The following is a 25,367-nucleotide window of genomic DNA, read 5'->3' as shown; positions in this document are numbered from 1 at the left end:
ACACAAACATACAATTTCTCCTCTTCTGAAGCTGACCAGGAAATAACATACTTGGGAAAGAGTTCCATTATATATTTATGGATGACAGCAAGAAAAGGAATTCATGTTCAGAATAAACAATCCTTAGTCTCAAGGCTGAATCTCCCTGCCTTGCTCCCCACTACCCAACCGCCCCCCTCACACACATTTTTCAAGTCATACTTGTGAGGAGCCCTTACAGTTTGCCCTTTCCTGGAAAACTAGAGCAATATGGCCTAAACCTAGAATGAAAATATATCTTGGTCTGCCTGGGACAATCCTAGTTTATGCCTGTTGTCCCACCAGGCTATTGAAATGGGAACTATTATTATTAATAATAATTAATATTATTAATGGTGTCCGCTTTCATTCTTAAAAGTATCCCAGTTTGGAAAATAAATTATCTGATAGCCCTGCCTAAAGCTCTCCTCACCCTGGGCCATGGCTAAGCCACCTGGAATGAGGCCCATCACATCTGGCCTGGGCCTGCTCTCTTCCTGGGAACCCATCTTGCTCTTTAACCAAGCTTAACTTTTCAATTCTATCACTAGGGATACTTCTTGGTGTTCCCACCCTGCATACAAACAAAACAGTTTACTAGATCACATCTAGGTGATTAAGGGGAGGCTGAGGTGTTTTGCCTTTCTAGTTGGCCTCAAAGTGGGCATTAATCCATCTCCTTTTGGTGTCACCCCATTTAATTCCGCAGCTATGTTCTTCCTGCTTATAATCCCGGAAACCCTAACTTTTTTTCTCCTTTCCTTTCTCTTCCTTCCTCCCAAAGAAGAGAGCCTGATGAACCCAGGATCTCTCTGAATCCAATACACTCCATGCAAACACCATCCTCTACCCCACTACCGAGACGGGGGTGGGGGGGGTGGGGGGGGAGGGGGAGGGAGAGAGAGAGAAGGACCCGGGGAAGGGAGAAAGAGAGTGAAGAAGGAGGAGGAGGGGAAAGGAAAGGACAGGAGAGGGGAGATTGATTGATTCAACCTCATTTAGGCTTTGTGACTAAGTTTCATTAGGCTTGTTGCCTAATTTGTTTTAGCTTCAGGGCATGTGAGCCAGTGACTATTTTCATGGCTAGATTAACTGTGTTTTGAAATAAATATGAAAAAGCTGTCAAACATGGATATCAATATATTGTGCAGAATAGAGTGCTATTCACAGAGCATACTCTGGATACCACATACTACAGCTTGAATTGTGGCAGCAGCTGTGCTAATCTGCAAACAAAATGGAAGCAAGGAAGAGGCCCCAGCAAGGGCAAAAGGGACATTATCAGTATGAAATGGGGGGATTAACAAACAGGACCTTTCTCAGACCCTTAGAAAACTGAATGGTCTGGGGGGAAGCTGAAGGGTATGGTATGCTCACCTGTACAGCTATGGGGCTATACATATATGTACATATGCATGTCAAAACATACGTAGATACATATACATCTGCCTGTGTGTGGATATATATGTGAGAGAAAGAGAAAGAGGCTATCAATATAGATAAATGTGTATCTGTGTGCCTATGGGTATGTGCTTTAGTTGCCTATGTCATGATTATGTGTATAGTTTTGTACACACAAGTGGTTGCTTATACATATGTGCGTCTTTGGTGATGCCTCAATCCAGCTCTACACGCATGAGTACATGTGCAAATCTACAGATAAGCTTATGTACCTGGCAGCCATGATGATAATTCATATGTAAGGCTCAAATCAGTATTCAAAGGACTGTCACATCCATCCTCTCATTTGAACCTCATCGCAAGACAGAGATTATTACTCTCCCCCCCACCCGTCATTTTACAGATAGGTAAAGTGAGGCTCAGAGAGGCCAAATGACTTGGCCATGGGTTGCAGATTAGGTAAATGGCAAAGTCAGGACTCTAATGTTGGTCTATCTGATGTCAGATCCTGTTCCTTACCCTATACCACACAGCACAAGGAGAAATGACTCAAAAGGGACTTGAACTTCAGGGTCTTCTTTACGCCCTCCCACTCCAAAGCAATCTTTTCTGTTAGTGCTGAAACAAATTCCATGAAAAGGAAGAGGGCTCCAGGACCTGTGCTATTCTCTGTTGAGCCATGGTCTGGAGACTGGCCTGCAAGTTGCTGGTCCTGCCTGGAGATGTGGCCAAATCCATTCATGGGACACAGATAAGCCATGGTCCCCTTGAGCAGGTATTCACTGGTGACATCCTGGAGCCCAAGGGGAGACTTCCAGGGGTTAGGAGTCAGGACAATAGGTTTGTTCCTTCCCTATTCTCTCCTCTGGCTGTCTGTCTTTCTCTTCCTAAGAGTCTCAGGCTCTCAACATCTGGTCTGACCGGTTCCACTGAGCCTTCCATGTTTGAGATATACTGTGAGGAGGGCAGGGAGCACAGGCTTGGCTAGGCCTGAATGTGAGTGGTGCCATCCCAGGGCAAAGCAGCAAATGAACCTGTTTGGGGTCCTGCTAACTTCCTTTACCCTGGCCACCAGGTCCCTCCAGCTGGTTGACCCAAAGATTTAAGGAAAACTTGCTTTTGGCTAGTCTTTCCATAGGCAAAATCTAGGTCAAAGCAAAAAACCACTGTGGCTCTTGGAACACACACAACTTTCCTGTTGTTCACCATTTGGATGATTAGAACCTGGTCAAGAGTAATAGAGATAATGATAGTAACTCCAAATCTTCAGGATCACTAATTTGAAATCCTTGGAGAAGTCAGGGCTCAGGGAAGGGGGGATGGTCTCCTAGTCATCTGCAGGCAGGAGATCCTCACCATTCCCCATCTCTACTATGACTGTACTCAGTCATCCCAACTGGTCACCAGAATTTTAACTTGCTAATATTTACAGCCTCCCATAGGGGGCCCTTACTGGGACTTCCTGGCATTTGTCCTCCCCCCCCACCCCAGAAGATGAACCCTCCTTCCAGGTAATAGGATGGGAGGTCCCAATGGGCAAGGAGGTCAAGGGGCTTGGCAAGATAAGCTCTTAGGAGGCAGGACACAGAGCACCATGTTGTAGACAGAGCTGTTTGGGTTCAAAATTGTTGTATGTGTATGTGTAGACCACTCACAGTCATTGGTTCCCTCCAGAATTTAGGGAGGAGCTTATAGGCTGATGTGGCCAGTGCAGGATTACCCAACAGGTGGACTAAGTATGAGTTTAGGGCATCAATGAAGCAAGGGCGCCCCAAAATGAAAAAATTATAAATTTAATGAATTGTTTCAGAATTCAGCAGTTGGAAAAACAGTGCTGCAAGCCTCTAAAGGTATTAATCTGGTCCTGGGAATGACCAACATCAGAGAAGCCCACATGGTATCTTGAGAAGGCACCTTTACCTCCAAAATTCCTGAATGAGTAATGCTAAACTCCCTTGGGCTCACTTGGGGTTACATTAGCTTACTAGACAGATAACAAGAACAGCAAATGCTTATATGTGCTGGTAAAAGCACTTACTATGCGCCAGACACTGTTCTGAGATATATATAACTCACTTAACAACCCTACTGGTAAGTACTCTTGTTATCCTCCCTTACGCATGACGAACTAGCGGCACAGAGAGGTTAAGTGCCTTGCCTAAGGACACACAGCTGGTAAATGGTGGAGCCAGGACTTACCCAGGCAGTTTGGCTCCAGGGTCAGTCAGTGCTCACTCAAGAGGGCTCCAAGAAAGGACTCTCAGTGGTACTTTTCCCATAAGACACGAACTCCCTTTTTAAAAAATAAAGCTAAGATTTTAAAAAAGTGATCTTAAAGTAGAGAATATTCAGGAAAGATGTCCAGGCATGTTGACTCAGCATATCATAATCTGTCCCACCAAATCTCAGTTTCACACTGAGGTACTTGCTCACTTGTGCACACATGCTCTCTCTTTGCCTCTCTTGGGTGGAATTCTTCAAGGAGATAGGACAGAGACCATGGGATAGCTACCATTTCCAAAACTCATCTTTTCTCAAATCAGGGAGGATCAGTTTTCAATTTTCATCAGAGAAGTTGTTCTCTTACACTCACTGTCTCACCATTCCTTATAACCTCTGACCCCTTGCCAGGAAGCACCCAAGACCTCTTTGGTTTATAGAAACCGTTGGTTCTAAGCACCACTAAGTTTCTAGGAGGTCCAGCTTTTTCATTGCTTATGTGGAGAAATCAAGGCCCAGAAAGGGGAAGGGACTTGTCAAGGTCACAAAGACAGTAGCAGAGCCAGAAGCAGAAATTGGCTCTCCTGACTCCCAGTTCAGTGCTCTTTCTTGATCCCAGCCAGCAGGCCATAGCTATGCCCAGATCCTTCCTTCCATGACACTTATTTCTGTCCCCCTTAGCTTTTTGACTCCCAATTTGTTTCAGGCTGCTATCAAGTTTAGGAAAAACTGTTCCAGGTTTCAGGGAGCTCCTACATCTCTGCCCCCATGAAACATGGAATTGGGAGACCTGGTTTCTAGTCTCAGCTCTGCTAAATATTAAGTATATGAGACGTTGGGCCACTCACTTGCCCTCAATCTGCTCTCCATTTTCTGCAACTGTAAAATGGGAATATGGTTCTCTACACAGCCCTTCCCTGCCATGAACTTTTCCTTAACTAACACAAATCACATTGACTTTTCATTTTCCAGAACCCCTCAACATACCACTTGTTGTGATCAAAGAAGTTGGCACATAACGAGATTCAACTGAGTATTTTATTTCATAACTGTCTCTGTTGCAAGGATAAACATCAATTAAGATGTAAACTACAAATGTACCACACACAGAAGGGATTATTATCACTCAATTGTCTCCCCCTCTTCTGGGGCTCATAGCATCAGACCTGTTTGGGACTCAGGGTGAGGGGCTGAGAGCTGCTGCCACTTCTGCTCTCAGGCCCTTTATCCCTCTTCTTGGACCTCTTAGAAAAAGTACCTGGCTGCTGACATGGAAGAGCAGGTGGTGTAGGCTGGGTGGGCTATGCCACAAGCCACTTGTAGGCACCTCATTCTGTGGCCCAATGTCCAGACATCCCCCTGTCCCATACCCTTTTCTCTAAATGTCCTCAGTATTTTCCTCTCCTCCTTCCCTTCCACTCCACTCCACCTGCTGGGTCAGGGACTTCCAGAGGGCAAAGACCCAGACATTGAGTAACAACCAAACTGTCCAATTCGCAACCGACCAATTGGGCAGCCGACCACTGCCCAATTCATAGGCTCCTCGCCACTTAGCTAAGTCCCTTTTCAAGTTACAACTCTACCAGCAAAACTTCATTGATTCCTCTGGCCCTCACATTCGTCTCTCCTTTTCCACATCACCACACCAAAATTGCATTCAATTTTATATATACATATTTTTGCTACCTAGCAGTGATCTGTGGTTGTTTGGTATGTTATGTCTTCTCAAAGAAATTATAAACTTCTTGAGAAACACCTGTCCTTCTCTTGTTCATCCAAGGTCCAGTCTCCTAACATATAATAAACACCTATTGACTTGAATTGAACCAACATCAATTGAATTGAAGATGGAGAGTATGGGGAAGGCTTGTGAGCAAGGAGTGAACTATTTACTGAACGCTTAGTATGTGTTAGGCTGTATGCTAGATGCTTTATATGCCTCCTCTCATTTACTCTCCACACCAATAATGACAGATGTTATTATTATCCCTATTTTACACATGAGAAAACTCAGACTTCAAGAAGTTAAAATCTTTGTCAAGGCCAGCCATATGGTGAGTATTTGAATCTAGTGCTGTTTGATTCCAAAGCCTATATTCAAAGATTGGCTACAGCTTGAATGCTTATTAGCAAAGTGCTGAATAAGTAAATTATGACATACCCATATAATGGAATACTGTGCAGTTATAAAAAAAAAAAGAGTGAGGATATTATGCACTTAATGTGTAATAATATCCAAGATATATTTTGAAGTATAAAAGGCAAGGTGGAGGATAATGGGAATTAAAGGCTGCCATTGTGTTTTTAAAATAGGATGTATACACACATACACAAATGCTTGTACATATACAGAATATCTCTGGAAGGACACCCCAGATAACACTGGTGGCCTCTAGGGAGGGGAACAAGGTAGGCACAAGATAGTGTAGGAGAGACACTTTTTACCATCATACCTCTTGAATTCTGTCTCAGATTAAATAAATAAAATTACATTTATTACAACACAATACAATCTCTTTCCACAAAGTAGTGCCTGGGGATTAACTTTAGAAAAGTTCAGGGAAAGATGAAGGGGGCAGGATGCCAGTTATTGAACTGGAGAACCCCCAAGGTGCCAGAAGGCCCACCCCTTACACCCATTCCCCAACTCCTCTTATAAACCAACCTTCACTACAATCATCTACCTATAATACTGATTGAGGTTACATCTTTCCAGATCTCAGTTCTCTCCCTGTAAAAAGGGAACCAAATGGTTAGGAATAGGTAGTCTCTAAAATGCCTTCCAGTTCACACATTTAAATAACTGAAAGTCAAGATGGTATGTCCTAGTATATTTGAAATATTAGTCTCAAAGAAGGACTTGGGGATTTTGTTTTGTTGTTTACAACAAGAAAGAAAAACATTTTCATTGTGAAATGGTATAAACATTTGTCTACTAAATGGTATTAATGGAGGCTCCATGAGTGTTCACTGAAATGCTGCTCAAAACTGCTATTGCAGAGAAACCAAGATGGAGGAGGAGTAGGAGGACGTGGAGGTCATCTTTACACAAATGCATCAAGAATACATCTACAGATGCAACAATTCTCACAGAACACTGGCTGAACACTAGCAGAAGACCTTGGACAATGGAAAGGACAATAAAGATCCTCACATAACCAGGTAGGACAAAGGAAAGAAGGAAGAAAGAAGAAGAGAGGAAGCAGTAAGGGATCTGCACCCCTGGGGGGTAGTTGAAACAGAGGAGAGGTTCCCACATCTGGGGAAGCCCCCTCACCAACGGGGAAATCAGTTGGGACAGAAGGGGAGCATCTGAGGCTGTAAGAGGAGGATGAAATGGACAGTCTGTGGCAGACAGGACAGAGTGAGACCTACACAGACAGTCCGTGCCACAGCCCTGTGCACCCCAGACTGGAACGTGTGTCCACCAGTGCACACAGGGGCTGAGAGCTGGAACGTGGGAATTGGAGAGCAAACCCGGGGGGAGGACTGCAGTTGGCTGTGAGGAGACAGCCTGAGGGGACCAGAGGGAGGAAATCCATAACTAGGAATGCTTGTGGAGGAAACCCAGACTGCCACAGAAGCAAGGCGCCACTGTTGAGTGATGCGCAGGGGGTGGAGCCGCCATTGCAACCTCTCTCTCCCCACGCGCCAGCCCCCAGCCCTGCCAGGCGCTAGGAAAATCCCCCACCAGGGCTAACTTTCTCGTGCCTGCCACCAGGCACTGAGAAAAGCCCCCACCAGGGCTGACCTTCTCACACCTGATGTCAGGCGCTAGGAAAGGCTCCCACTAAGGCCAGATCTCTCATGCCCATGGTCACCAGCTTCCCCACACACCTGTTGCTGCCAGGGCCCCTTTGACCCAGGCATTTCATGCCATCTCCATGCCCTGTCCTCACCAGGGCAGACCCGAGTGCTCCAGGACAGCCTTAGGAGCAGAGTCCTGTGGGTGGCCCACACGCAGAGGTGGGGCCATAGCTGAGCCCCAGGGCGGGGTGACTAGGAAGAGGAACAAAAATCTTTCCATGCAGTAGCACAAGCTGCAGATTAAATCCCCATGATCGGCTTGGTAATATCTTGCATCTATGGAATATCTGAATGGACAATGAGTGGTCCCAAAACTGAAAACAGTCTAGCTCTAGCAGCTATGGACTTTGGGGACTAGTACATGCAGGAGTTATACCAGGTCAGAGTCTGAGCTGCCCCCACAGTGCCCACAAAGGCACCAGAGACCTACCTAGAGGTTTTGGAGGGCTTCCTGGGGAGGTGGAGGTTGACTGTGACTCATGGTGGGGGCAAGGACACTGACAGCTGAGACCCCAGGAAAATATAATTATTACTATTTCTTTTTATGTTTTGTCTTGTTCTGTTGTTTTTTATTATTTTTTTAAGTTTTATTTAGTTTTTAAAATTTTTAATATATTTTTTATTTTTTTATATTTCTATGTCTATGTTGCTTCTTTTGTTGTTCTGTGTTTTTTCCTTGTTTTTTTAATTTCCTTTGTTCTATTTTGTTTTTAGCTTTTTTTCCTTTGTTCTATTTGTTCTTACCTTTTTTTAATCTTTTTTTTGTGTATATACTGTTTTCTTTGCTGTTTCCTTCAGTTGCCATTGTGCTTTTGTTTTGTTTTTTATTTTTTGTTTTTGTTAGTTTTGTTTTTAATTGTTTGATTTCATTTTGGGATTCTTTTGTTTGTCTGGTTATTCTCTTGTTTTTTGTTTTCTCTGTTTTTGTTTCTTATCTTGTGTGTGTGTGTGTCTGTTTTTTTGTTTGTCTGTTTCTGTTTGTTAGGTTTTGCTTTTACCTTTGTCTGGGGTTCTGTTTGTCTGTTCGTTTGATTGTCTATGTTTAATTGTTGCTGTCACTGTTTGCTTGATTTTGTCTTTGCTATTGTCTTGGGTTTTGTATGTCTGTTTGTTTTCATCCTGCCCTTTTTTTCCTTCTACTTTTTTGCCATTTCTGCCAAGCCGTGTGGCTTGCGGGGTTTTGGTTCCCAGGCCAGGGGTTGGGCTTGAGCCTCTGGGGTAGGAGTGCCGAGTCCAGGATGCTGGAACGCCAGAGAATTCCTGACCCCAGGGAATGTTAATCAGTGAGAACCCTCCCAGAGGTCTCTACCTCAACTCCAAGACCCAGTTCCACTCAACTGCCTGCAGGCTTCAGTGCTGAATGCCGCACGCCAAATGACAAGCAAGACAAGAACACAAACCCAACAATCAGCAGACAGGCTGCTTAAAGTGATATTAAGCCCACAGACACCCCAAGACACACAACCTGATGCAGCTCTGCCCATAACAGGCCAAAGGTCCAGCGCCACACACCAGAATGCAGGCACCAGTCCCTCCCACCAGGAAGCCTACACAAGCCACTGGAACAACCTCATCCAATGGGGGCAGACACCAGAAGCAAGAGGAATTATGACCCTACAGCCTGCAGAGAGGAGATCTCAAACACAGAAAGTTAGACAAAATGAGAAGACAGAGAAATATGTTGCAGATGAAGGAGCAAGGTAAAAACCCATAAGACCAAATAAATAAAGAGGAAATAGGCAGTCTACCTAAAAAAGAATTCAGAGTAGTGACAGTACAGATGATCCAAAATCTTGAAAATAGAATGGAGAAGACAGAAGAAAAGTTTAATAAGGACCTAGAAGAACTAAAGAACAAACTGTGATGAACAACACAATAAGTGAAATTAAAAATACACCAAAAGGGCTGTCCTTTGGTCTTTTTTAAGGTTTCCTTTGCTGTGCAAAAGCTTTTAAGTTTCATTAGGTCCCATTTGTTTATTTGTGTTTTTATTTCCATTTCTCTAGGAGGTGGGACAAAAAGGATCTTGCTGTGATTTATGTCATAGAGTGTTCTACCTATGTTTTACTCTAAGAGTTTTATAGTGTCTGGCCTTATATTTAGGTCTTTAATCCATTTTGAGTTTATTTTTGTGTATGGTGTTAGGGAGTGCTCTAATTTCATTCTTTTACATGTAGCTGTCCAGTTTTCCCAGCACCACTTGTTGAAGAAGCTATCTTTTCTCCATTGTATATTCTTGCCTCCTTTATAAAAGATAAGGTGACCATATGTGCATGGATTTATCTCTGGGTTTCTATCCTATTCCACTGATCTATGTTTCTGTTTTTGTGTCAGTACCATACTGTCTTGATTACTGTAGCTTTGTAGTATAGTTTGAACTCAGGGAGCCTGATTCCTCCAGCTCCGTTTTTCTTTCTCAAGATTCCTTTGGCTATTTGGGGTCTTTTGTGTTTCCATACAAATTGTGAAATTTTTTCTTCTAGTTCTGTGAAAAATGCCATTCGTAGTTTGATAGGGATTGCACTGAGTCTGTAGATTTCTTTGAGTAGTATAGTCATTTTCACAATGTTGATTCTTCCAATCCAAGAACATGGTATGTCTCTCCATCTGATTGTATCATCTTTAATTTCTTTCATCAGTATCTTATAGTTTTCTGCATACAGGTCTTTTGTCTTCTTAGGTAGGTTTATTCCTTGGTATTTTATTCTTTTTGTTGCAAAGGTAAATGGGAGTGTTTCCTTAATTTCTCTTTCAGATTTTTCATCCTTAGTGTACAGGACTGCAAGAGATTTCTGTGCATTAATTTTGTATCCTGCTACTCTACCAAATTCATTGTTTAGTTCTAGTAGTTTTCTGGTAGCATGTTTAGGATTCTCTATGTATAGAATCATGTCATCTGCAAACAGTGACAGTTTTATTTCTTCTTTTCTGATTTGGATTCCTTTTATTTCCTTTTCTTCTCTGATTGCTGTGGCTAAAACTTCCAAAACTAAGTTGAGTAAGAGTGATGAGAGTGGGCAACCTTGTCTTGTTCCTGATCTTAGAGTAAATGGTTTCAGTTTTTCACCATTGAGAACGATGTTGGCTGTGGGTCTGTCATATATGGGCTTTATTACGTTGAGGTAGGTTCCCTCTATGCCCACTTTCTGGAGAGTTTTTATCATAAATGGGTGTTGAATTTTGTCAAAAAATTGTTCTGCATCTATTGAGATGATCATACGGTTTTTCTCCTTCAATTTCTTAATATGGTGTATCACATTGATTGATTTGCGTATATTGAAGAATGCTTGCATCCCTGGGATAAACCCCACTTGATCATGGTGTATGATCCTTTTAATGTGCTGTTGGATTCTGTTTGGTAATATTTTGTTGAGGATATTTGCATCTATGTTCATCAGTGATATTGGCCTGTAGTTTTCTTTTTTGTGACATCTTTGTCTGGTTTTGGTATCAGGGTGATGGTGGCCTCATAGAATGAGTTTGGGAGTGTTCCTCCCTCTGCTATATTTTGGAAGAGTTTGAGAAGGATAGGTGTTAGTGCTTCTCTAAATGTTTGATAGAATTCGCCTGTGAAGCCATCTGGTCCTGGGCTTTTGTTTGTTGGAAGATTTTTAATCACAGTTTCAATATCAGTACTTGTGATTGGTCTGTTTATATTTTCTATTTCTTTCTGGTTCAGTCTCGGAAGGTTGTGCTTTTCTAAGAATTTGTCCATTTCTTCCAGGTTGTCCATTATATTGGCATATAGTTGCTTGCGGTAATCTCTCACGATCCTTTGTATTTCTGCAGTGTCAGCTGTTACTTCCCCTTTTTCGTTTCTAATTCTGTTGATTTGAGTCTTCTCCCTTTTTTTCTTGATGAGTCTGGCTAATGGTTTATCAATTTTGTTTATCCTCTCAAAGAACCAGCTTTTAGTTTTATTGATCTTTGCTATTGTTTCATTTATTTTTCATTTATTTCTGATCTGATCTTTATGATTTCTTTCCTTCTGCTAACTTTGGTTTTTTGTTTGGTTGCTTCTTTTTCTTTCTCTAATTGCTTTAGGTATAAGTTTAGGTTGTTTATTTGAGACTTTTCTTATTTCTTGAGGTAGGATTGTATTGTTATACACTTCCCTCTGAGAACTGCTTTTGTTGCATCCATAGGTTTTGGGTCGTCATGTTTTCATTGCCATTTGTTTCTAGGTATTTTTTGATTTCCACTTTGACTTCTTCAGTGATCTCTTTGTTATTTAGTAGCATATTGTTTAGCCTCCATGTGTTTGTATTTTTTAGTTTTTTCCTGCAATTGATATTTATTCTCATAGTGTTGTGGTTGGAAAAGGTACTTGATACGATTTCAATTTCCTTAAATTTACCAAGGCTTGATTTGTGACCCAAGATATTTGCAAATGAAGCAACTGACAAAGGATTAATCTCCAAAATATACAAGCAGCTCATGCAGCTCAATATCAAAAAAACAAACAACCCAATCCAAAAATGGGCAGAAGACCTAAATAGACATTTCTCCAAAGAAGATATACAGATTGCCAACAAACACATGAAAGGATGCTCAACATCACTAATCATTAGAGAAATGCAAGTCAAAACTATAATGAGGTATCACCTCACACCAGTCAGAATGGCCATCATCAAAAAATCTACAAACAATAAATGCTGGAGAGGGTGTGCAGAATTGGGAAATCTCTTGCACTGGTGGTGGGAATGTAAATTGATACAGCCACTATGGAGAACAGTATGGAGGTTCCTTAAAAAACTAAAAATAGAACTACCATGTGACCTGCAATCCCAGTCCTGGGCAAATAACCTGAGAAAACCATAATTCAAAAAGAGTCATGTACCACCACAACGTTCATTGCAGCTCTATTTACAATACTCAGGACATGGAAGCAACCTAAGTGTCCACTGACAGATGAATGGATAAAGAAGATGTGGCACATATATACAATGGAATATTACTCAGCCATAAAAAGAAATGAAATTGAGTTATTTGTAGTGAGTTGGATGGACCTAGAGTCTGTCATAGAGTGAAGTAAGTCAGAAAGAGAAAAACAAATACCATATGCTAACACATATATACGGAATCTAAAAAAAAAAAGGTTATGAAGAACCTAGGGGCAGGACAGGAATAAAGATGCAGACCTACTAGAGCATGGACTTGAGGACATGGGGAGGGGGAAGGGTAAGCTGGGATGAAATGAGAGAGTAGCATTGACATATATACACTACCAAATGTAAAACAGATAACTAGTGGGAAGCAGCTGCATAGCACAGGGAGATCAGCTTGGTGACTTATGACCACCTAGAGGGGTGGGATAGGGAGGGTGGGAGGGAGACGCAAGAGGGAGGGTATATGGGGATATATGTATATATGTAGCTGATTCACTTTGTTATACAGCAGAAACTAATGCAACATTGGAAAGCAATTAAACTCCAATAAAGATGTTTAAAAAATACACTAGAAGGAATCAATAGCAGAATAACTGAGGGAGAAGAACAGTTAAGTGAGTTGGAAGATAGAATGGTGGAAATCACTGCCACAGAGCAGAATAAAGAATAAAGAATGAAAAGAATTGAGGACCGTCTCAGAGACCTCTGGGACAACATTAAACACACCAACATTCAAATTATAGGGGTTCCAGAAAAAAAAGAGAAATAGAAAGGGTCTGAGAAAATATTTGAAGAGTTTATAGTCGAAAACTTCCCTAACATGGGAAAGGAAATAGTAAGTCAAGTCCAGGAAGTGCAGAGAGTCCCATACAGGATAAAACCAAGAAGAAACAATGCTGAGACACATATTAATCAAACTATCAAAAATTAAATACAAAGAAGCAAGGGAAACCAACATATAACATACAAGGGAACACCCAGAAGGTTATCAGCTGATCTTTCAGCAGAAACTCTACAGGCCAGAGGAGTGGCAGGATATATTTAAAGTGATGAAAAGGAAAAATCTCCAACCAAGATTACTCTACCCAGCAAGGATCTCATTCAGATTCAATGGAGAAATCAAAAGTTTTACAGACAAGCAAAAGCTAAGAGAATACAGCACCACCAGACCAGCTTTGCAACAAATGCTAAAAGAACTTCTCTAGTCAGGAAACACAAGTGAAGAAAAAGACCTACAAAAAGAAACCCAAAACAATTAAGAAAATGGTAATAGGAACAAACATATCGATAATTACCTTAAATGTAAATGGATTAAAGGCTCCAACCAAAAGACACAGACTGGCTTAATGGATACAAAAACAAGACCTGTATATATGTTGTCTATAAGAGATCCACTTCAGACCTGGGAATACATACAGACTGAAAGTGAGGGGATGGCAAAAGATATTCCATGCAAGTGGAATCAAAAGAGAGTTGGAGTAGCAATACACATATCAGATAAAATAGACTTTAAAATAAAGACTGTCACAAGAGACAAGGAAGGATACTACATAATGAACAAGGGATCAATCCAAGAAGAAGATATAAAAATTGTAAATATTTATGCACCCAACATAGGAGCACCTCAATACATAAGGCAAATGCTAATAGCCATAAAATGGGAAATTGACAGTACCACAATAATAGTGGGGGACTTTAACTCTCCAATTACACCAATGGATAGATCATGCAGACAGAAAATTAATAAGGAAACACAAGCCTTAAATGACACATTAGACCAGATAGACTTAATTGATATTTCTGGGACATTCCATCTGAAAGCAACAGAAAACAGTTTCTTCTCAAGTGCTCATGGAACATTCTACAGGGTAGATCACATCTTGGGTCTCAAAGCAAGCGTCAGTAATTTAAGAAAATTGAAATCATATCAAGCATCTTTTCCAACCACAATGTTATGAGACTAGAAATCAATTACAGGAAAAAAAACTTTAAAAAACACAAACACATGGAGGCTAAACAATACGTTATTAAATAACGAAGAGCTCACTGAAGCTATCAAAGAGGAAATCAAAAAATACCTAGAAACAAATGACAATGAAAACACGACAACCCGAAACCTATAGGATGCAGCAAAAGCAGTCCTAAGAAGGAAGTTTAAACCAATACAATCCTACGTCAAGAAACAAGAAAAATCTCAAATAAATAACCTAACCTTAAAGCTAAAGCAACTAGAGAAAGAAGACCAAACAAAACCCAAAGTTATTAGAAGGAAAGAAATCATAAAGATCATAGCAGAAATAAATGAAATAGAAACAAAGAAAACAATAGCAAAGATCAATAAAACTAAAAGCTGGGTCTTTGAGAAGATACACAAAATTGATAAACCTTTAGCTAGACTCATCAAGATAAAAAGGGAGATTTTAATTTCAATAAAATTAGAAATGAAACTAAATGAAATTAGAAACGAAAAAGAAGTTACAACTGACACCACAGAAATACAAAGGATCATAAGAGACTCTTACGAGCGACTATATGCCAATAAAATGGACAACCTGGCAGAAATGGACAAATTCTTAGAAATGTACAACCTTCCAATACTGAACCAGGAAGAAATAGAAAATATGAACAGACCAATCACAAGTAATGAAATTGAAACTGTGATTAAAAACCTTCCAACAAACAAAAGTCCAGGACCAGATGGCTTCACCAGCGAATTTTATCAAACGTTTAGAGAAGAGCTAACACCTATCCTTCTCAAGCTCTTCCAAAAAATTGCAGAGGGAGGAACATTCCCAAACTCATTCTACAAGGTCACCATCACCCTGATACCAGAACCAGACAAAGATATCCCAAAAAAAGAAAATTACAGGCCAATTTCACTGATGAACATAGACGCAAAAATCCTCAACATAACACTAGCAAAGAGAATCCAACAACACATTAAAAGGATCATACACCATGATCAAGTGGGATTTATCCCAGGGATACAAGGAATTTTTAATATTTGCAAATAAATCAGTGTGATACACCACATCAACAAATTGAAGAACAAAAACCATATGATCATCTCAATAGATGCAGAAAAAGCTTTTGACAAAATTCAACACCCATTTATGATAAAAACTCTCCAGAAAGTGGGCATACAGGGAACCTACCTCAACATAATAAAGGCTATATATGACAAACCCACAGCAAACATTATTCTCAATGGTGAAAAACTGAAAGCATTTCCTCTAAAATCAGGAACAAGACAAGGGTCCCTACTTTTGCCACTATTATTCAACATAGTTTTGGAAGTCATAGCCATGGTAATTAGAGAAGAAAAAGAAATAAAAGGAATCCAAATTGGCAAAGAAGAAGTACAACTGTCACTGTTTGGAGATGACATGATACTATACATAGAAAATCCTAACGATGCCACCAGAAAATTACTAAAGCTCATCAATGAATCTGGTAAAGTTGCAGGATACAAAATTAATACACAGAAATCTCTTGCAATCCTATACACTAACAACAAAAGATCAGAAACATAAATTAAGGAAACAATCCCATTTACCATTGCAATGAAAAGAATAAAATGCCTAGGAATAAACCTACCTAAGGAGGCAAAAGGCCTATATGCCGAAAAATATAAGATACTGATGAAAGAAATCAAAGACGACACAAACAGATGGAAAGTTATACCATGTTCTTGGATTGGAAAAATCAATATTGTGAAAATGACTATACTACCGAAAGCAATCTACAGATTCAATGCAATCCCTATCAAATTACCAATGGCATTTTTCACAGAACTAGAACAAAAATTTTACAATTTGTATGGAAACACAAAAGACCTCGTATAGCAAAAGCAATCTTGAGAATAAAAAGAAAAAGAGCTGGAGGAATCAGGCTCCCTGACTTCAGACTATACTACAGGACTAGAGTAATCAAGACACTATGGTACTGACACAAAAACAGAAATACAGATCAATGCAAGAGGATAGAAAGTCTAGAGATAAACCCACGCACCTATGGTCACCTAATCTATGACACGGGAGGCAAGAATGTACAATGGAGAAAAGACAGCCTCTTCAATAAGTGGTGCTGGGAAAACTGGACAGCTACATATAAAAGAATGAAATTAGAACACTCCCTAACACCATACACAAAAATAAACTAAAAATGGATTAAAGACCTAAATGTAAGGCCAGACACTATAAAACTCTTAGAGGAAAACATAGGCAGAACACTCTTTGATATAAATCACAGCAAGATTTTTTTTGACCCACCTCCTACAGTAATGAGAATAAAAACAAAAATAAAGAAATGGGACCTAATTAAACTTAAAGCTTTTGCACAGCAAAGGAAACCATAAACAAGACGAAATGACAACCCTCAGGATGGGAGAAAATACTTGCAAACGAAGCAACTGACAAAGGATTAATCTCCCAAATATACAAACAGCTCATGCAGCTCAATATCAAAAATACGAACAACCCAATCCAAAAATGGGTGGAAGGCCTAAATAGACATTTCTCTAAGGAAGACATACAGATGGCCAATGAACAGATGAAGAAATGCTCAACATCACTAATTATTAGAGAAATGCACATCAAAACTACAATGAGATATCACCTCACCCCAGTCAGAATAGCCATCATCACAAAATCTACAAACAATAAATGCTGGAGAGGGTGTGCAGAAAAGGGAACCCTCTTGCACTGTTGGTGGGAATGTAAATTGATACAGCTACTATGGAAAGCAGTATGGAGGTTCCTTAAAAAGCTAAAAATAGAACTACCATGTGACCCAGCAATCCCACTACTGGGCATATACCCTTAGAAAACCATAATTCAAGAAGATGCATGCACCCAGTGTTCATTGCAGCACTATTTACAGTAACCGGGACATGGGAGAAACCTAAATGTCCATCAACAGAGAAATGGATAAAGAAGATGTGGTATATATATATACAATGGAATATTACTCAGCCATAAAAAGGAATGAAATTGGGTCATTTGTAGAGACATGGATGGACCTAGAGAGACTGTCATACATAGTGAAGTAAGTCAGAAAGAGAAAAACAAATACCATATGTTAACGCATATATGTGGAATCTGAAAAAATTGGTATAGACAATCTTATTTACAAAGCAGAAATAGATACAAAGTTGGGGGGGTGAATTGGGAGATTGCGATTGACACATATATACTATTGATACTATGTATAAGATAGATAACAAATGATAACCTAGTGTATAGCAAGGGAACTCTACCTAGTGCTCTCTGCTGATCTAAATGGGAAGGAAATCCAGAAAAGAGGGGATGTATGTATACATATAGCTGATTCACTTTGCTGTACAGCAGAAACTAACAGTTTTAAAGCAACTATACTCCAATAAAAATTTTAAAAAAAAACAAAAAAACCTGCTGTTGCAGTCCTCCTCCAGGCCTCTGGCTTTCTGTGGCCTCTGTTCTCTGGGGCTATCCTGTTTAGAACATAAGGAAATTGGCCCACTCCGAAACTGAATACAAAGGAGCAAGGCCCCTTCTTTGCTTAATGTCCCCTGGCCCAGACCTTCTGACCCTAAATATCCCTTTCCTTCTTCTCACTACCTGCAGGAGAACAGAGACTCTGTGAGAGACCCTCGGGAGGAAGTGACACCCTAACTCCACCCACCATCTGCCCCCAATGCATAGCAATTCCTATTTAAAAACTCAGTCCTTGACTCAAAGGGAGGTTTGTGAGCTCCTGCCAAGAGCTGTAAATATTTCAACATGCCTTGTTTCCTTGAATGTATATGACCTGGGATCTGGCCCCTCCTCTCCCTGGGCTCCTAGAGAATTGAGGAACAAAGAAAACATGGCCAGTCCTTAGCTACAGGATACCCGGGTAAAACTGCAGAAGAATACAGAGGAGAGATGGGGAAGAGATGGCGTGGGGAGGTGGAAGGTGGGGAGGAGGGGTTGATTCCTCTTCCAGAAATATTTAGAGAAAGGTATAGCAGCTCACTTTCTAGGAGCTGGAAAATGTTACTGGATGATGATGATGATGATGATAATAATAATACCAACCCCTTCACAATTTACAAATGTCTTTCACATACAGAATCTCATGTGACCCTTCATATTCCTATAAAAGTAAATGCTGTCAGTCTCACTATGAAGATGAGAACACTGAAGCCTTGAAAGGTTATGTGACTTATTCAGGCTAACCAACTAAAAAGAGACAGTTTCTCTGGCCCTTTTTTGGACCCAAGGACCATGACTCTGGGTAGAGTAAGATGGGTGGTTAGAAGAGTATGTCATGTATCACAAGACTGTGAGACTTTTGTTTACTAAACCCTTTCTTAGTCATCTCTTTTTATCCCTTAGTCATAAGGATGCCCTGAGGCTACAGGAATGGAAAACTCTGCAGCAGTCTTCCCTGGTAGCTGCGCCTCTCCCATCTTTAGTATGTATTAGGTGATATCTAAAGGCAGGAGTTCTGGTCTCATACTCTCTGGGTTCAAATCTTGGCTCTGCTATTATTTGCTATATGAGCTAGGCAAGCTACTTAACTTCTGTGCATCTTTCTCTTTATCTGTGAAATGGAGGAAATAATAGTACCTACCTCATAGAGTTGTTCAGAATTTAAATGGGTTGGTACATGTAAAGTGCTTAACATAATGCCTAGCACAGAATTAATTGCTAAATGCTAAATAAATGTTAGCAATTTCTATTGTTATTATTACTATTATTATTATTATTATTATTAGGGTGCTTGATGGAAGCAAGAAGCTAAATGTCAAAGAAATAACACTGTGGAAGAGCAGCTATCACTAGGCTGTATGCTTCATGTCTTTTCCCCCGTAATAGGGAAAGCTTATAGGGAGTCATCTCCATACGTCTACCCAGTCCTCTTGGGATCAGTGGCAACCCCACATGAGGGGCATGGGTGATGAACAGAAGAAGAGTTCTTTTCTTTGTGAGAAGCTCAGTTACCTAAACAAGTGACTGAACTTGTGACCTGAGTCTCATAGGCACCATGTTCTAAGCAACTGTGCTAATTGGCCCAGAGAGACATCACACACCCAGCTATACACACGTACACACAGGTCTGGACACATGGGTGCATGCACATACCCTTCCAGCCTGGGTAAGAAGGTGGGTGGACAGATCCACAGGATAAATTAGACAAGGAGACTGTGTGGGGACTGCTAGTTTAGTGACATTTCCTTTCCTTTTTTCCCTTCAGCTGCATGGAAGCAGGGAAGCAACTAACCTGGGAGTTTCACTTCCTCCCTCTCCATCCTCACTGAAAGCACTTTTGACTCTAGTTAGGACATGGGTGTCTGTCTCCTCCCCCCTCCGACTCCTCTACAATCAATTCTGCAGTATTTTTTGGCAAGAAGAGAGATGATAGGGGCTCAAAATAGAATGAAGAGTTCTATTCTATCGAGAACCCCTGAAGCTACTGAAAACCAATCTGAAGTCTCTGGAAGTTCAGCTGGCTGAGGAATTGAGGGACAACAATAGTGAGGATTTGAAGAGAAAGGGTGCAACTGACCAGGACATTTGTTGAATACTATTGAGTAAGACCTGCTACAATGCTATCTCTTTGACTGGGGTCCTGGGGCTGTGAAAAAAGGAGGTGTGGAAATGATGAAAAGGGTTTCATAGCAGCTATCTTACTGCAAAAATCCAGAGGTGATAGCTTCTACACTCTTGAGTGCTTCACAGGAAGTCACCCTTCCCCAAGAAAGTGGAGAATAAGCAAGGAGAAAGGGGAAAAGGGAAAAGATACTTCCACAGGATGTGTGGGAATGGGCCTGAGATCCAGTCTGGATTGAGGCCTGTACAACATCCAAACCCCAGTTGTTCCTCTAATTGAGTGAGGGAAAGAAGAAGAGAGAACAATACTGGGAGCAAAGGGATGGCATATGAGCAGAGGTATTACAAATGCACTGTGAAAATAGGAGGAGCCAAGAAAATGTGTGGTTGGGACAGCCAGTTTTAGTCCTTCTTCTACCAACCCCAGAAACAAGCAAGCAAGAGAATAGAGAAAGACAAGACTTCCAGGGTGAAGAAGCATGTACTTCCTCAAGCCACCCAAGCAGGCCACATTCCCTACCCACAAAATAAGTGCCAAGTGATTTCACATTAGTAATCATAGTACCTTGACTTCAAGGCAAATGATTAAACACCCCTAGGCTTAGTCCTCTGTTACCCTTAAAACGGGAGAGGGCTGGAGTATCCTAAACCCTCTTCCCAATAACCTTTGAATACCAAGAGAGATGCAGGATAAGGAGAGGATGGAAGCAGAAAGAAACTTACAATAAATGTTTCCAAGCCCCACTGTTGGGGAGTTGCAAAGAGTCCATGCCAAGAGGTACAATCCAGGCTGGCCATATTCTCTCCATCACTCTTACCTAACAAGTTTCCCAATCTGGGCCCTTTGCACTAGTCCCCCACAACCCCTACAGAAGCTTCTGTTACATTAAACCTAATTCCGTAAACAGATGAGAAAAGACTTTTTTCAGATAGAATACTCATAATCCATGGCTTGAGGTGTAGAGTGTGTATGTGTGTGTGTGTGTGTGTGTGTGTGTGTGTGTGTGTTTTATGAATAAAGATTTTTCTCTAAGGTTTACTCATTCAATCCCAGATGAAATAATTCCTTTCAAAACAGGAAATCCCACTCCATCTTTCACACAATCTGAAAAGAGTAAATGATTCTTTCTTTTCAAAATGCAATAAAACAAAAAGATGTTGATGGGAAAAGCAGCATACCCTCCTGGGAAACTGGTCTGCTCAAAAGGTCCAGATGACATCCTTTATATATTTCTGTAAATGTTGATAGTCCATTTGTTTACTCTTCATGGCACTGCAGGAAATATTTCCAAAGCAAGTATAAATTCAGGGAAAAGGAGAGAGAGCTCTGTGCCTGCTACTTCAGTAGCCACACTCTCAGCTAAGCCCTGAGTGAAGCTGAAGTTGCCCAGAAATTGTGGATACTCAATATGGCCTTCTCTAGGATGGCAAGCAGTAGCCCTCTCATACCCACTACAAGGCAGCAGCCCTTAGCCAGCTATAAAGATGCCCTGTCTGAAGCCTCCTGAAGGAAAACACTGTATTGCACTTAGGAATCTTGGTTTACTCTTCTATCCTGAAGTAACAGCAAACCAAGATCATACTAACCATGCATTTCTGAGAAATGAGAATGAGCTGTGGAAAATTAAGTTTCAGGAGAGGGGTCCAAACTGAGGCTTAAGGGAATGCTTGCAGTTTAATGCTTTTTAGAAACAGGCTCAAATGCTGGGAAACAGCAGCATACAGAACTACTCTGCTAGCCTGCAGCAGGCCAAGTTGAGGGAATTCTCTTGGAGGCCCAATTCTATGCTAAGCAGGACATTCTGGGAGAAGCATTGTGGACGTGAAGTTGCCTTTACACACTGGGTTAAAAAAAAAGTGGGTCTTTTCAACCACATCAGTACATATGAGTTAGCCCCATAGTCTTTTAATACACATGGAGAAATGATGTCTACATGGTTTTCCATTGCTTTCCCAATCTCCTCCCAACCCATCCACACCCTCATTCAGGCAGATTAATATATTTCCATTTGTCTGAATGAGTCAAAATTTATGCCAAGTGAATAGTAAAGAATAAAATATCACATAATTTTAGAAGGATAGAACAGCAGAGCTAAGAAGTTTATCTAGTCAAACCCTTTCACTTTACAGATAGATAAACTGAGGTACAGAGAGGTAAAGTGCCTGCTCAAAGTCACAGAGCAAGTCAGGGGCACAAGTTATCTAGCTCCTAGTCACTGCCTAGTTGGTATTACTGAGATCACCAGCCCATTGGGATCCAGATTTAGACTTAGAATGAGCACTCGAGGCTACTGGACAGTGAGCCAGGGATCCAACTTCAATTGGCTACTCCAGCTCAAACAAGCATCTCCCTGGTTGGCTTCCAAGTACCCCAACCTCTCCTCCTCATCCCCTCCGGTATGAGTCAAGGTCTCAGTTTTGGACCTACCTTGGTTGGAGAGGAGTCAGAGGAGTGACTTGAAAGATGCCTGGCCAATGGCCCTGTGGCCTAAAGCGCCATAGCAGGCTCTGAGCCAACCTTCTCTGGACAGTAAGCAAAAGCCTTCAGCCAAAGGCAAGACATTGGCAGATTTGCTCAAAAGATACCTGGCTCTCAAAGTCAGCAATTTAGTGGTCAGCCCAGTGAGACACTGAACTAAGCAATGAAAGCCCCTAAAATGGGGAAGAGAAAGATAGCTTAAACTGTCCCTGGCCCCATCTATCTTTGGGACTCTTTGCCCAAAGGCAGATTGTATCATTTATCCCATGCCTAGAAAATTCTGTCTCCATCAGAGTGGCCCATGAGCCTGAACTATCTTGTGCCCAATAATGAACCTTCCTGACCATTATTACCCCTTTCCCCAGGTGGTGAGAGACATAGCCCCACACTCCTCACCTGGGAGCCTACAAGGGTCATGCTTATAAACTGCCCAGGAAAAGATGCCTCCCATCATATTTTATGGCTCAGTGCTAGACTGGCAGTCAAGGTGGAAAGTGCAGGGTACTGGGTTTACTCTGGAGCACCTTCAAAAAGACCTAAGCTTGGAGCCAATGTTAAAAACTCTGACTTGTTCTGCCTTGTTTTCTGGACCCCCAACCCTAACCTTGCCCCAGCTCCAACTCATTTAGGGTTCCAGTAATGATCTGAGGCCTGCAATCAATGCTACCTTGCTCTTTCTTTCCTCCAAAATGGTCCCCTCTCATGCCAGGAAGCCATGATATACTTTCCACCAAATTGTTGGGTTGCCCATGTCCTGTCTGCTGCTTGGTCTGGGTTGGGGGAACTCCCAAATTTCCCACAAGCTCTACAAAAGTATAGGCTCATTTCTCTCTTGATTTTTTCCATTTTTCCCTAAATCGACCTTGGTCACTTGCCTCCATCTCAAGAACCTTTTGTCTGCCAGTCATCCCAGGCCTAAGGCCCAGGGAAAGTTGGTTTCCTTTTCAAAATGGGTGAAGAGAAAGGACAAGATACACTGCCACCATAGAATTGTATGCACCACAGAGTTCACAAAGACTGGACATTGCATGCTCTAGAATGGCCTGCATTCCACTTCCCTTCTACTCTCCATGGCTTTTTCACATGACCAGAGACCCCTCTGATGTGGAGTTAGCCCCCAGACATCAAAACAACCTTTCTCTGGGGCACCCTCACAATAGTCCCACTCATCTGCAGAGCCTTAGACCCATTAAGAAAATCAGCACAGCTTTAGGACTGTGAAGATGTTAGGCCTAGCCAAAGAGAATTTGGGTTGTGGGGTGCCTCCAAATATTAAATTCATAGATTTCTAGAGATGTAAGGCATGTCAGACATTAATAGAAATGGACAATGCACCAACCTCCTTGACTGGGAGTGTATATTCTGTGTTCCTCAGAATGGCTATTGGGCAAACACTGGCTGACAAACATCTTAGCAAGCTTCTACTGGCTTATTCTATCCCTTTGAGACACCAGTGCTGTGGCATAGGTAGCTGAGAAATTTTGAGTAAACTGCAGAAAGTGTGTGGAGACAGAGGCACATTTGGAATCTCAGGACCTGAATGGTTGCTTGGGAAAGCTGAGGGGCTCAAGAAAGGTAGTGGTGAGGATGAGATTTTCTAGGAACTCAGGAGTGTAGTGGGGTGTTCCTGACTTTTTTAAATTAAAAATTGAGGTGTTTCCCAGAGCCTCCAGTATCAAAAATAACTTTCATGAATTCAAGACACATACAGCAAGGACCCAAGCCAAAGTAGTCTGTGACCCTGGGGACATACCAAATTCCTTTCTGTCCTTTCCTGACCTATACTCACCATAATTTAAACTGGTAACCCCAGCCCCTCAATGGACCTAGTCTGTGTCAGAACACACACCAGCCACACCTCTGCACAGCTCACTGCTACCCCCCCTTCCCAGCTGCACTGTGAGGTCTTGACCGGAAAGTCTCAGCCAGCCCTCCCCCTGAGTCCCCTATGATCACCTACTTTGAAGTTTGTTCCCCAGCAGTGAACCTCTTCCTGGTAAAATAGTGGTTTTTCCAAGTTTTATTACACACTCCTAAGGCCCCAGCTCTAGGCCTGCTCACATCACATGAATGCCAGGGCCTAGCTTCAGCCCATCCCCCATTACCTCCCATGAAGTTTTACCCAGACTTTGCCACTGACCCCGAAGGCCAACAGCCTGCCTTTAACCACAGGGCAATGCTCAGCAGGTGCCCTCCAAGGTAACCTAGGCAACAGCCAGAGGCCCTACACAGGCTTCCTTCCCAAGAGGCCCTAAACTGCATCAAAGCAGGGAAAATGTAGTCCCAGGGGTGAGTGTGACAGTGACCTTCCGCCCAAATGTTGTTCCACACAGTCAGGGACCCCCTCCACTCAGGCGTCAACCAGCCTAGGCAGTCCTGAGATTGCCTTGGACAGCCATTGCCGCACACTTGAACTTTCAAGTGGGGCCCGCACACTAGAACGCCAATGGATCACAAGGTCAGAGGCACCAAGAGTCCCAAAACCTCTTAAAGGGCAGCCTAGCAAACTAAAAAAAGAAAAAAAGAAAAAAAAGAGTCCTTGGTTGAGAGACGTAGGAGAGGCTCTCTAAGGGCCCAGGGAATCCACAGGTGGATGCCCCCAGAATTCAAGGTTTCTATTCACTAAATGATCCCCAGGCTCCCTCAAAGAGCAGCAGAAGTACGTGTTTGGGGGTGGCGAGAGGAGGGAACCCTTCAGTCCCAGGGCAACACTTATTCTGAGCTGCGTTTTAAAAAGCCACGTATTCTAAGCTGCAAACTTGCGGCGGGTCTCGAGTGGAGCTGTCCTGAGGAGCCACAAGAGGGAGTGAGCCTTGAGGAAGACGGCATCCCAAGCCCCTCGGCTCGCTCCCGAGACTCCTCATGAGAACGGCTGAGGGGCTTCACCGGCGGCTTGCTGAGAAAGCGGGATGGCTACTTTGACTTCTCCGAGTCCACAGGCACGCTCAACGGGAGAAGCGCACAAGCCTGTGGTCCTGT

General features: G+C 41.9%; 1 protein-coding gene across 2 annotated transcripts in view; it reads right to left on the bottom strand.

Moving 5' to 3' along the window:
* SLC16A2 (solute carrier family 16 member 2) overlaps positions 1-25,367 on the bottom strand; it is a 116,816-nt gene that overhangs the window by 89,846 nt on the left and 1,603 nt on the right. The gene's annotated exons all lie outside the window — the stretch shown is intronic.

The sequence above is a fragment of the Eubalaena glacialis genome, chromosome X, assembly GCF_028564815.1.
Source record: "Eubalaena glacialis isolate mEubGla1 chromosome X, mEubGla1.1.hap2.+ XY, whole genome shotgun sequence".
In the NCBI taxonomy this organism is placed as follows: domain Eukaryota; kingdom Metazoa; phylum Chordata; class Mammalia; order Artiodactyla; family Balaenidae; genus Eubalaena; species Eubalaena glacialis.
Note: the sequence above shows the minus strand (reverse complement) of the source record. Positions and strands in the feature narration are given on the sequence as shown.